The sequence below is a fragment of the Schistocerca piceifrons genome, chromosome 1, assembly GCF_021461385.2.
Source record: "Schistocerca piceifrons isolate TAMUIC-IGC-003096 chromosome 1, iqSchPice1.1, whole genome shotgun sequence".
NCBI classification, from domain to species: domain Eukaryota; kingdom Metazoa; phylum Arthropoda; class Insecta; order Orthoptera; family Acrididae; genus Schistocerca; species Schistocerca piceifrons.
The window spans coordinates 144,352,570-144,363,086 of record NC_060138.1 but is presented as its reverse complement, the minus strand read 5'-3'; the positions used below and the strand labels follow the sequence as shown (position 1 = coordinate 144,363,086).

At 43.6% G+C, this 10,517-nt stretch overlaps 1 pseudogene; it reads left to right on the top strand.

The window, feature by feature from the left end:
* The first annotated feature begins 10,188 nt into the window (after positions 1-10,188).
* LOC124729008 lies at positions 10,189-10,305 on the top strand (annotated as a pseudogene).
* Positions 10,306-10,517: the final 212 nt, after the last annotated feature.

Genomic DNA, 10,517 nt, shown 5'->3' with positions numbered 1-10,517 from the left:
GCGCAGCATTCTGACAAGAAGTAATACGATATGTAAAGTACATGACGAGTGAATTTTTGAAATCAGTATAAAACTCTACCATCTGGTGACCAAGGTGTATGAGACAGACGGAATAGCTTCAGACTCCAAGAAGAATATAATAATTCAAATCCCATAATAAGCAGGTGTTGACAGTTGAGAAAATTACCGAACTACCAGTTTAATACTTGAAAGTCTCTTCGGGTTTGCTGGCGGATCCTAAAATCAACTTGACTCGATATTTCGGCGATCCAACTGTTCGCCATCTTCAGGAAATACTGCTTCTGCTGATGAGTCCCACTGAGAACTGACGCAAGATTGCAATTCGACGTCCTATATAGGCCACCGTTCAGTACACGGCGCATGCGCCGCCCATCACAGTTTCTGCCTTCCAAAACAGGGAGGTGGCGCCGCCCTTAGTGAAACACTGCTGGCAACGATATATCGCAATCAAGGCCGCACCGAAGAACGTTCAGTTTTGATGCGAGATAATACAGGATTCCACGTTTTGCTAAGAGGAATCCCATTGTCTCTGTTGATTAAATTATCAGCCAACCCAATTTCAATCGCCTCTTTATAGACACAATTCCAAAGACCTGAAATGTTGACAATCACAACAGTTTCCTCAAATTTCATTTTGTGTCCCTCATTTAGGCAGTGTTCCGCTACGGCCGATTTTTCCGGCTGGTGTAGCCTCGTGTGACGGCGATGTTCCACACACCTGTCATTCACTGTGCGAATAGAACGGCCAACGTAAGCTTTCCCACATTGTCACGGGATTTTGTACACCCCGGGTTTCCTAAGTCTCAAATCATCCTTCACAGAGCCGAGCAGAGCCCTAATCTTAGAAAGTGGACGGAACACACTCTTAATGTTAAAATTCCTTAAAATTCGTCCAATCTTAAACGATAAGCCTCCAGCATAAGGAAGAAAGGTCACAGATCTATGTTCCTCTTCGAACACCTCCGGAGACGGTCCAAATTCCATAGCCCAACGTATCTGTTTCTCGGTGTATCCATTTTCCTTAAAACAGTCGTCAAATGCTCAAGTTCTTAGGTTAAGCAGTCTGCGTCGGAAATGGCATATGCTCTCTGTACCAAAGTCCTAAGGACGCCACTACGTTGGTGTGGTAGATGATAACTCTTATGGTGCAGATAGCAATCTGTGTGTGTCGGCTTTCGGTGAACACTGTGTCCCAAAGTTCCATCTGGTTTTTTATAATCCATTACGTCTAAGAATGGAAGCATCCCATCATTTTCAACCTCCATATTAAATTTGATACGGGGATGAAGACAGTTGAAGTGGTCCAAAAATCTGTTAAGAGCATCACATCCATGCGGCCATACGAAGAAGGTATCGTCCACGTATCTCCAGAAGCACGTTGGTTGCAAAGCTGAAGTCCTCAGTGCCATGGCCTCGAAGTCCTCCATAAATAAATTGGCGACTATGGGTGACACAGGACTACCCATAGCCATTCTGTTCAAAAATGTTACCGTTAAATAAAAATACGAGGCTACACCAGCCGGAAAAATCGGCCGTAGCGGAACACTGCCTAAATGAGGGACACAAAATGAAATTTGAGGAAACTGTTGTGATTGCCAACATTTCAGGTTTTCTGGAATTGTGTCTATAAAGAGGCGATTGAAATTAGGTTGGCTGATAATTTAATCAACAGAGACATTGTGTTTCCTCTTAGGAAAACGTGGAATCCTGTATTATCTCGCATCAAAACTGAACGTTCTTCGGTGCGGCCTTGATTGCGATATATCGTTGCCAGCAGTGTTTCACTAAGGGCGGCGCCACCTCCCTGTTATGGAAGGCAGAAACCGTGATGGGCGGCGCATGCGCCGTGTACTGAACGGTGTCCTATATAGGACGTCGAATTTCAATCTTCTCAGTGGGACTCATCAGCAGAAGCAGCATTTCCTGAAGATGGCGAACAGTTGGATCGCCGAAATATCGAGTCAAGTTGATTTTAGGATCCGGCAGCAAACCCGAAGAGAGTTTCAAGGCTTATTACGCCGGGAAAGCCTACGTTGTCATAGCAGTTTAATAAGTCACTGCTGCGAAATACTAGCACAAATTCCTTACGGACGAATCCGACCTTGGGGAGGATCAGGTTAGATGCCATAGAAATGTTGGAACACGTGAGGCAATACTCATCGAAAGACTTATCTTATAGATTAAGGAAAGGCAAACTTACGTTTCTAGTACTTAGAGAAAGCTTATCACAATTTTGACTTGAATATTCTCTTTCAAAATCTGAAGGTGGCAGGGGTCAAACACAGGGAATTAATTGCTATTTGCAATTTGTACAGAAACCATATGGCATTTATAAAAGTCGAGGGGCATGAAAGTGAAACAGTGGTTGGGAAGGGAGTGAGTCAGGGTTGTAGCCTGTCGCCGATGTTATTCAGTCTGTATATTGAGCAAGCAGTAAAGGAAACAAAAGAAAATCTAGTAGGAATAAAAATGCTTGGAGAAGAATGCTTTGAGGTTTGCCGATAACATTGTAATTATGTCAGAGACAGCAAAGGACCAGGAAGAGCAGTTGAACGGAATGGAAAGTGTCTTGAAAGGGGGATGTAACATGAACATCAACAGAAGCAAAACTAGGATAATGGAATGTAGTCGACTTAAATCATGTGACGCTGCGGCAATTAGATTAGGAAAGGAGACGCTTAAAGTAGTAGATGAATTTTGCAATTTGGGAAGCAAAGTAACTGATGATGGTCGAAGTAGAGAGGATATGAAATGTAGACTGGCGACGGCTAGGAAAGCGGTTCTGAAGAAGAGAAATTTGTTAATATTAAGTATAGATGTGTCAGAAAGTCTTTTCTGAAAGTATTTGTATGCAGTGTACCCATGTATAGAAGAGGAACACGGATGATAAATAGTTTAGACTCGAAATGTGGTGCTACAGAAGAATGCCGTAAATTAGATGGCTATATCACGTAACTAATGAGGAGGTACTGAATATAATTGGGGAGAAGAGGAATTTGCGGCACAACTCGACTAGAAGAAGAGATCGGTTGGGACGACATGTTCTGGTGCATCAATTGATCACGAATTTAGTATTGGAGGGCAGCTTGGAGGGTAAAAATCGTAGACGGAGACCAAGAGATGAAACACTAAACAGATACAGAAGGATGTAGGTTGCAGTAGGTACTTGGGGATGAAGAAGCTTGCATAGGATACGGTAGCATAGAAAGCTGCATCAAACCAGTCTCTGGGCTGAAGACCACAAGAACAACCTATTCAGTTTTCTTACATACAGACAATTTCCTATAGAAAGTTTACGCATTTCATATAGCTTTGCATTGTCATGTCAAGATATTTAAAAGACGTGGCTGTGTCAAGCAGGGCACTACGAATGCTGTACCCGAACATTACGAGTTTATTTTTCCTACTCATCTGTATTAACTTACATTTTCCTACATGCAGGGCCAGGTATCACTCATTACATCAACTAGAAAATTTGTCAGTCATCTTGTATCATCCAACAGTCTCTCATCTCTCTTCAACACCTTCCCGTACACCACAGCATCAGCCGGAAACAACTATAGGCTGATACTCGCCCTGGCCGGCAGATCATTTATGTATATAGAACATAATAGCGGTCATGTCACACTTTTCTGGGGCACTCCTGACGACACACTTGTCTCTGACGAACACTCGCAGTCGAGGACAACGTACTGAGTTCTATTACTTAAGAAGTCTTCGAGCCACTCACATGCATGTGAACTTATTCCATTTGCTCTTACCTTCGTTAGCAGTCTGCAGTGAGCTGCCGTGTCAAATGTTTTTCGGAAATCTAGAAATATGGAATCCGTCTGTTGCCCTTCATCCATAGTTATCAGCATATCATGTGAGAAAAGATCAAATGAGTTTCACACGAGCGATGCTCTCTGTAACCGTGGCTGAATCGTGTGCATGAGCTCTTCGGTCTCTAGGAAACTAAAGATATTCGAACTCAGAATATGTTATAGAAGTCTGCAGAACACCGATGTTAAGCATATTGGTCTGTAAATTTCGCAGATCTGTTCTTTTACCCTTCTTATATACAGAAATCACCTGTGCTTTTTTTCCAGTCGCTTGGGTCTTTGCACTATGTGAAAGATTCGCGAGAAATACAAGCTATGTAAGGGACCTACGCTATAGAGTACTCTTTGTAAAATCGAATTGGGATTCCATCTGGACGTATTTGTTCTCAACTTTTTAGTTGTTTCTCTACGCTAGGGATGCTTATTGCTATGTCATACATGCCGGACTCTGTGCAATGGTCAGGCGAAGGTATGTTTGTACGATCCTCCAGCGTGAAAAATTTATGGAATGCAGATTATAAAACTTCGGCTTCGTTTTTCTATCTTCTACTGCCACATCAGACTCGTCAATGAGTGGCTGGATGGAAGCCTTAGACCCAGTTTGCGGTTTTCAATAGTTCCGGAGTTTCCGCGGGTTTCGACCAGAGTTTTGCTGAGGTATGACGATGGTGTTTGTTGCATGCTTCGCTCATAGATCTTTTCACAGTTGCACGAATCTCTACTAACCTTTGCCTGTCGTCATTTGCGTATTCTCTATTGAACCGAGAATGCAACAGCCTTTGCTCCTTCAGCATTTTCCGAATTTCGTTGCTAACCCACGTTGGGTCTTATCCGTCCTTAATTCACTTACTTGGCTGATTCGTGTTCAGAGCACGATTTACAATCTGCTAAAATTATGCCTATAGTTCCTCTACGTCCATCATACTGGAGATAAACAATTGCACTTAATTGTTTTAGTGAGATGTTACAACTGCTTATCTATTCTGTCTAGCAGAAACACTCTCCTAGCTTTCTTGACTGATTTATAAAGTTTTGTAACCATGATGGCATCATGATCAGTAATGCCCGTCCCTTTAATGACACCATAGATAAGGTCTAGGATAGTTCCATTGCGTGTGTACTGCCGAATAAGCTGCACCTTGGTATGTATATAAATTTGAACCTCATACTTCAACTCGTTGCTGAGAGAAAGGTGTCTTAACCGTATGGACAGACAGTCGGATAACAAGCGAAAAAAACGTTTTTTCGTGTGATACAAACTCAAAATTTTCGGATTTTTTCCCTTTACTTTTCTGTGAAACCTTCCTTCTCGCCAAATTTCCTAATTCTGGGTCAAGGGAGAGTACTCTATGTGTTTTAATGAGTCACTTTGCGAGTAACAATATATGTGACAAGAAGAAGGGACCTGTTGGTAGGACATGTTCTGAGGCATCAGGGGATCATAAATTTAGCATTGGAGGGCAGCGTGGAGGGTAAAAATCGTAGAGGGAGACCAAGAGATGAATACACTAAACAGATTCAGAAGGATGTAGGTTGCAGAAAGTACTGGGAGATGAAGAAGCTTGCACAGGATAGAGTGGCATGGAGAGCTGCATCAAACCAGTCTCAGGACTGAAGACCACAACAACAAATAGCCGTATCTTTTGACTGAATTTTTTGAAGCGTAATATTTTTACACCAAGAAAGCATCAATATCAACTTGGTACCTCCTGAACATTGTACAGCAGACATTATGTCTCTTTTGCAAAGATTTTGTAATAGTCCCCCATTCGGATCTTCAGGAGGGGACTGCCATGGGGGAGGGACCATGAGAAACAGATTGAATAATCAACGAAAGGATAACGTTCTTCGAGTCGGGACGTGGAATGTCAGAAGCTTGAACTAGAAAAATCTGAAAAGAGAAATGCAAAGTCTCAATCTAGATGTAGTAGGTGTCAGTGAAGTGAAACGAAAAGAAGATAGGGATTTCTGGTCATATGAGTATAGGGTCATATCAACAACAGCAGAAAATGATACAACGGGAGTAGGATTTGTTGTGAATAGAAAAGTAGGGCAGAGAGTGCGTTACTGTGAACAGTTCAGTGATAGGGTTGTCCTTATCAAAACAAACTGCAATCCAACACTAACAATCATAGTCCAGGTATACATGCCGACGTCGCAAACTGAAGACGAACAGATAGAGAAAGTATATGAGGATATTCAAAGGATAATACCGTACGTAAGGGGAGATGAAAATCTAATAGTCATGGGGGACTGGAATGCAGTTGTAGGTGAAGGAGTAGAAGAAAAGGTTGCAGGGGAATATGAGTTTGGGGCAAGGGATGAGAGAGGAGAAAGACTAATTGGCTTCTGTAATAAATCTCAGCTAGAAATAACCAATACCATGTTCAATAATCACAAGAACAGGAGGTATACTTGGAAAAGGCCGGGACATACGGGAAGATTTCAATTAGATTACATCATGGTCAGAGAGAGATTCCGAAATCAGATACTGGATTGTAAGTCGTACTCAGGATCAGATATAGACTCAGATCACAAATAGTAGTGATTAGAGTAGGCTGAAGTTTAAGACATTAGTCATGAAGAATCAATACGCAACGAAGTGGGATGTAGAAATACTAAGGTGTGAAGAGACACGCTTTAAGTTTTCTAAGGCTGTAGACACAGCAATAAGGAATAGCTCAGTACAACTGAGGAGAGAAGGACATCTCTAAAAAATGCAACCACAGGATTTAGAAAGAAAAACATAGGTATAAAGAAGGTAATTGCGAACAAACCATGGATAACAGTAGAAATACATCAGTTTACCAACGAAAGAAGGAAATACTAAACGTTCTGGGAAATTCAGGAATGCAGAAATACAAGTCGCTGAGGAATGACGTGAGTAGGAAGTACAGGGAACGTAAGACAAAATGGCTGCATGAAAAATGCAAAGAAATCGAAAAAGGAATGATTGTCGGAAGGACAGACTCAGCATACAGGAAAGTCAAAACAACCTTCGATGACATTAAAAGCAAGGGTGGTACCATTAAGGGTGCAACGGGTGTTCCACTGCTAAATGCAGAGAGAGAGAGAGAGAGAGAGAGAGAGAGAGAGAGAGTGCGCGGATAGGTGGAAAGATTACAATGAAAGCCTTTATAAGGGGGTATGATTTGTCTGACGTGATAGAAGAAGAAACGGGATTTAGAAGAGATAGGGGATTCAGTATTAGAATCAGAATTTAAAAGAGCTTTTGAGGACTTACGGTCAAATAAGGCAGAAGGGATAGATAACATTCCATCAGAATTTCTAAAATCATTGGGGGAAGTGGCAGCAAAACAACTATTCACGTTGGTGTGTAGAATATATGGGTCTGGCGACATACCATCTGACTTTCGGAAAAATATCATTCACACAGTTCCGAAGACTGCAACAGCTGACAAATACGAGAACTATTGCACAATGAGCATAATAGCTTATGCGTCCAAGTTGCTGACAATAATAATATAAAGAAGAATGGATAAGAGTAGTCAGGACTTGCTAGATGACGATCAGTTTTGCTTTGGAAGAGGTAAAGGCATGAGAGGCATTTCTGTCGGTGCGGTTGATAATGGAATAAAGACTAAAGAAATATCATGACACGTTAATAGGATTTGTCGAACTGGAAGAAGCGATGGAAAATCTAAAATGGTGCAAGATGTTCGAAATTCTGAGAAAAATATGGGTAAGCTATAAGGAGAGACGGGTAATATACAATATGTACAATAGCCAAGAGGGAAAAATAAGAGTGAACGAGGAAGAACCAAGTGCTCAGATTAAAAAGGGGCAAGACAGGGGTGTTGCCTTTCGCCCCTACTGTTCATCTGTACATCGACAAGCAATGATGAAAATACAAGAGCTGGACGTGGTGGCCGAGCGGTTCTAGGCGCTACAGTCTGGAACTACGCAACCGCTGCGGTCGCAGGTTCGAATCCTGCCTCGGGCATGGATGTGTTTGATGTCCTTAGGTTAGTGAGGTTTAAGTAGTTCTAAGTTCTAGGGGACTGATGACCTCAGAAGTTAAGTCCCATAGTGCTCAGAGCCATTTGAACCATTTTTGAAAATACAAGTAAGGCTCAGGAGAGGAAGTAAAATTCAAGGTGAAAGGATGTCAGTGATATTATTCGCTGATGACATTGCTACCCTGAGCGAAAGTGAAGAAGAATTACATGATCCGCTGAACGGAATGAACAATCTAATGAATGGAGAATATGGACTGAGACTAAATCGAAGAAAGACGAAAGTAATGAGAAGTAGCAGAAATGAGAACACAAAATTGTTAAGGCTTTCGTGGCCACTTGTTGACAAACTGCTTATTGGCTTCTGTCTCAGGTTCTTCGGCCGACGTTCATCTAATGATTTTTCTGACGTTTCGCCAGCACGAGTGGCTGGCATTGTCAAAGCTTCACCCTCCATTGCCGGTGGTGAACTGGAGCCGAGCTCGCGGCCGCAGACTATATGTACTTGGCGCGCCAACGTCCGAGGGCTTCTCCGCGGTCATTTCCGGTGCGGTTCTCCTCTTGCTACCAGCGACGGTCGTTCGCTGCAGTACGGGAAGCCAGGATCCGTTTACCTTAAGGCTTTCCTCTTTCTTGTTGAAACTGTTCACGTGTTTTTGTATTTCTACAGCTTCTCTAAACAAGCGCGTGTGATAGTGCTTCTCTACAGCCAGAACTTCCGTGTCGGCGAATTTTATTACGTGGTCGGTCTCATTCAGTACGTGCTCTGCCACGGCCGATTTCTCCACCTGCCCCAACCTGCAATGTCGCTTATACTCTTTGATCCTGGTGTTAATTGATCGTCCAGTCATTCCGACATAAACTTTTCCGCATGTGCATGGTATACTGTATATTCCCGACATTGCAAGTGGGTCTCTTTTCTCCTTCGCCGATCTAAGACACTCTGAGATCTTCCTTGTCGGTTTAAAAATCGTCTTTACGCCATGTTTGCGCAATATACGGCCGATTCTGTCCGTCACTCTGGGAATGTATGGCAGAAAGGCTGTACCCGACATTTCTTTTTCTGGTTGAACAGTTTCAGCAAGAAAGAGGAAAGCCTTAAGGTAAACGGATCCTGGCTTCCCGTACTGCAGCGAACGACCGTCGCTGGTAGCAAGAGGAGAACCGCACCGGAAATGACCGCGGAGAAGCCCTCGGACGTTGGCGCGCCTGGTACATATAGACTGCGGCCGCGAGCTCGGCTCCAGTTCACCACCGGCAATGGAGGGTGAAGCTTTGACAATGCCAGCCACTCGTGCTGGCGAAACGTCAGAAAAATCATTAGATGAACGTCGGCCGAAGAACCCGAGACAGAAGCCAATAGGCAGTTTGTCAGAAATTAGAACAGTGAGAATCTGAACGTCACGACTGATTGGCACGAAGTAGATGAGGTTAGGCATTCTGCTACTTAGGCAGTAAAGTAGCCAATGACGGAGCGAGGAGGACATCAAAAACAGAGTAGCAATGGGAAAAAGGTCATTCCTGGCCAAGAGTATTCTAGTAGTATCAAACACAGGACTTAATTTGAGGAAGAAATTTCTGAGAATGTACGTCTGCAGTACATGTAAGTGAAACACGTGCTGTGGGAATGGAAGAGAATCGAAGAATTTGGGATGTGGTGATATAGACGAATGTTGACAGGTGGACTGATAAGATAACGAATGAGGAGGTTCTGCGCAGAATCGGAGAGGAAAGGAATATGTGGAAAACACTGACAAGGAACAGGATGGTAGGACATCTGTTAAGACATGAGGGAATGACTTCCATGATACTAGAGGGAGTTGTAGAGAGAAAAGAACTGTAGAGGAAGACAGAGACTGAACTACACCCAGCAAGTAAATGAGGACGTACGTTGGAAGTGCTACCTGAAATGTAGAGGTTAGCACAGGAGAGGAATTTGCGGTCCGCATGAAACCAGTCAGAAGACTGATGACCCAAAAAAAGAAAAATAAACACTGAACTGTATACTGCGTCCAACAAAGGAACAGTTCGTTTGTTTGTTTTAGCATGACAATGTACTCTGTCATAAAGCAGCTGCTGTGAGGCAATTGTTTGTGGACAATAACATTCCTGAAATGGACTAGGCTCGCCACAGTCCAACATGAACTCAATGGAATACCTTTGAGATGAACTAGAATGTCGAATTCTCTGTAAACCACAGCATCTAACATCACTACCTTCTCTGGTAGCGACTCTTGCGGAAGAATGGGCTGCCATTCCTCCACAGCCACACAGACAGCTCGATGAGAGAGTCCCCAACAAGGTTAAAGCCGCCATGAAGGCGAAGGGTGAACACGTACCATATTAACGTCCACTAGGAGTTGTCTGTGGCCAACGGCCTTGCCGCAGTGGTAACACTGGTTCCCGTCAGATCACCGAAGTTGAGCGCTGTCGGGCTGGGCTACACTTGGATGGGTGACCAACCGGTCGACCGAGCGCTGTTGGCAAGCGGGGTGCACTCAGCCGTTGTGGGGCAAACTGAGGAGCTACTTGATTGAGAAGTAGCGGCTCCGGTCTCGGAAACTGACTTACGGCCGGGAGAGCTGTGTGCTGACCACATGCCCCTCCTTATCCGCATCCAGTGACGCCTGTGTTCTGAGGATGACACGTCGGCCGGTCGGTGCCTTTGGGCCGTCATGGCCTTGTCGGGGAGGAGTTT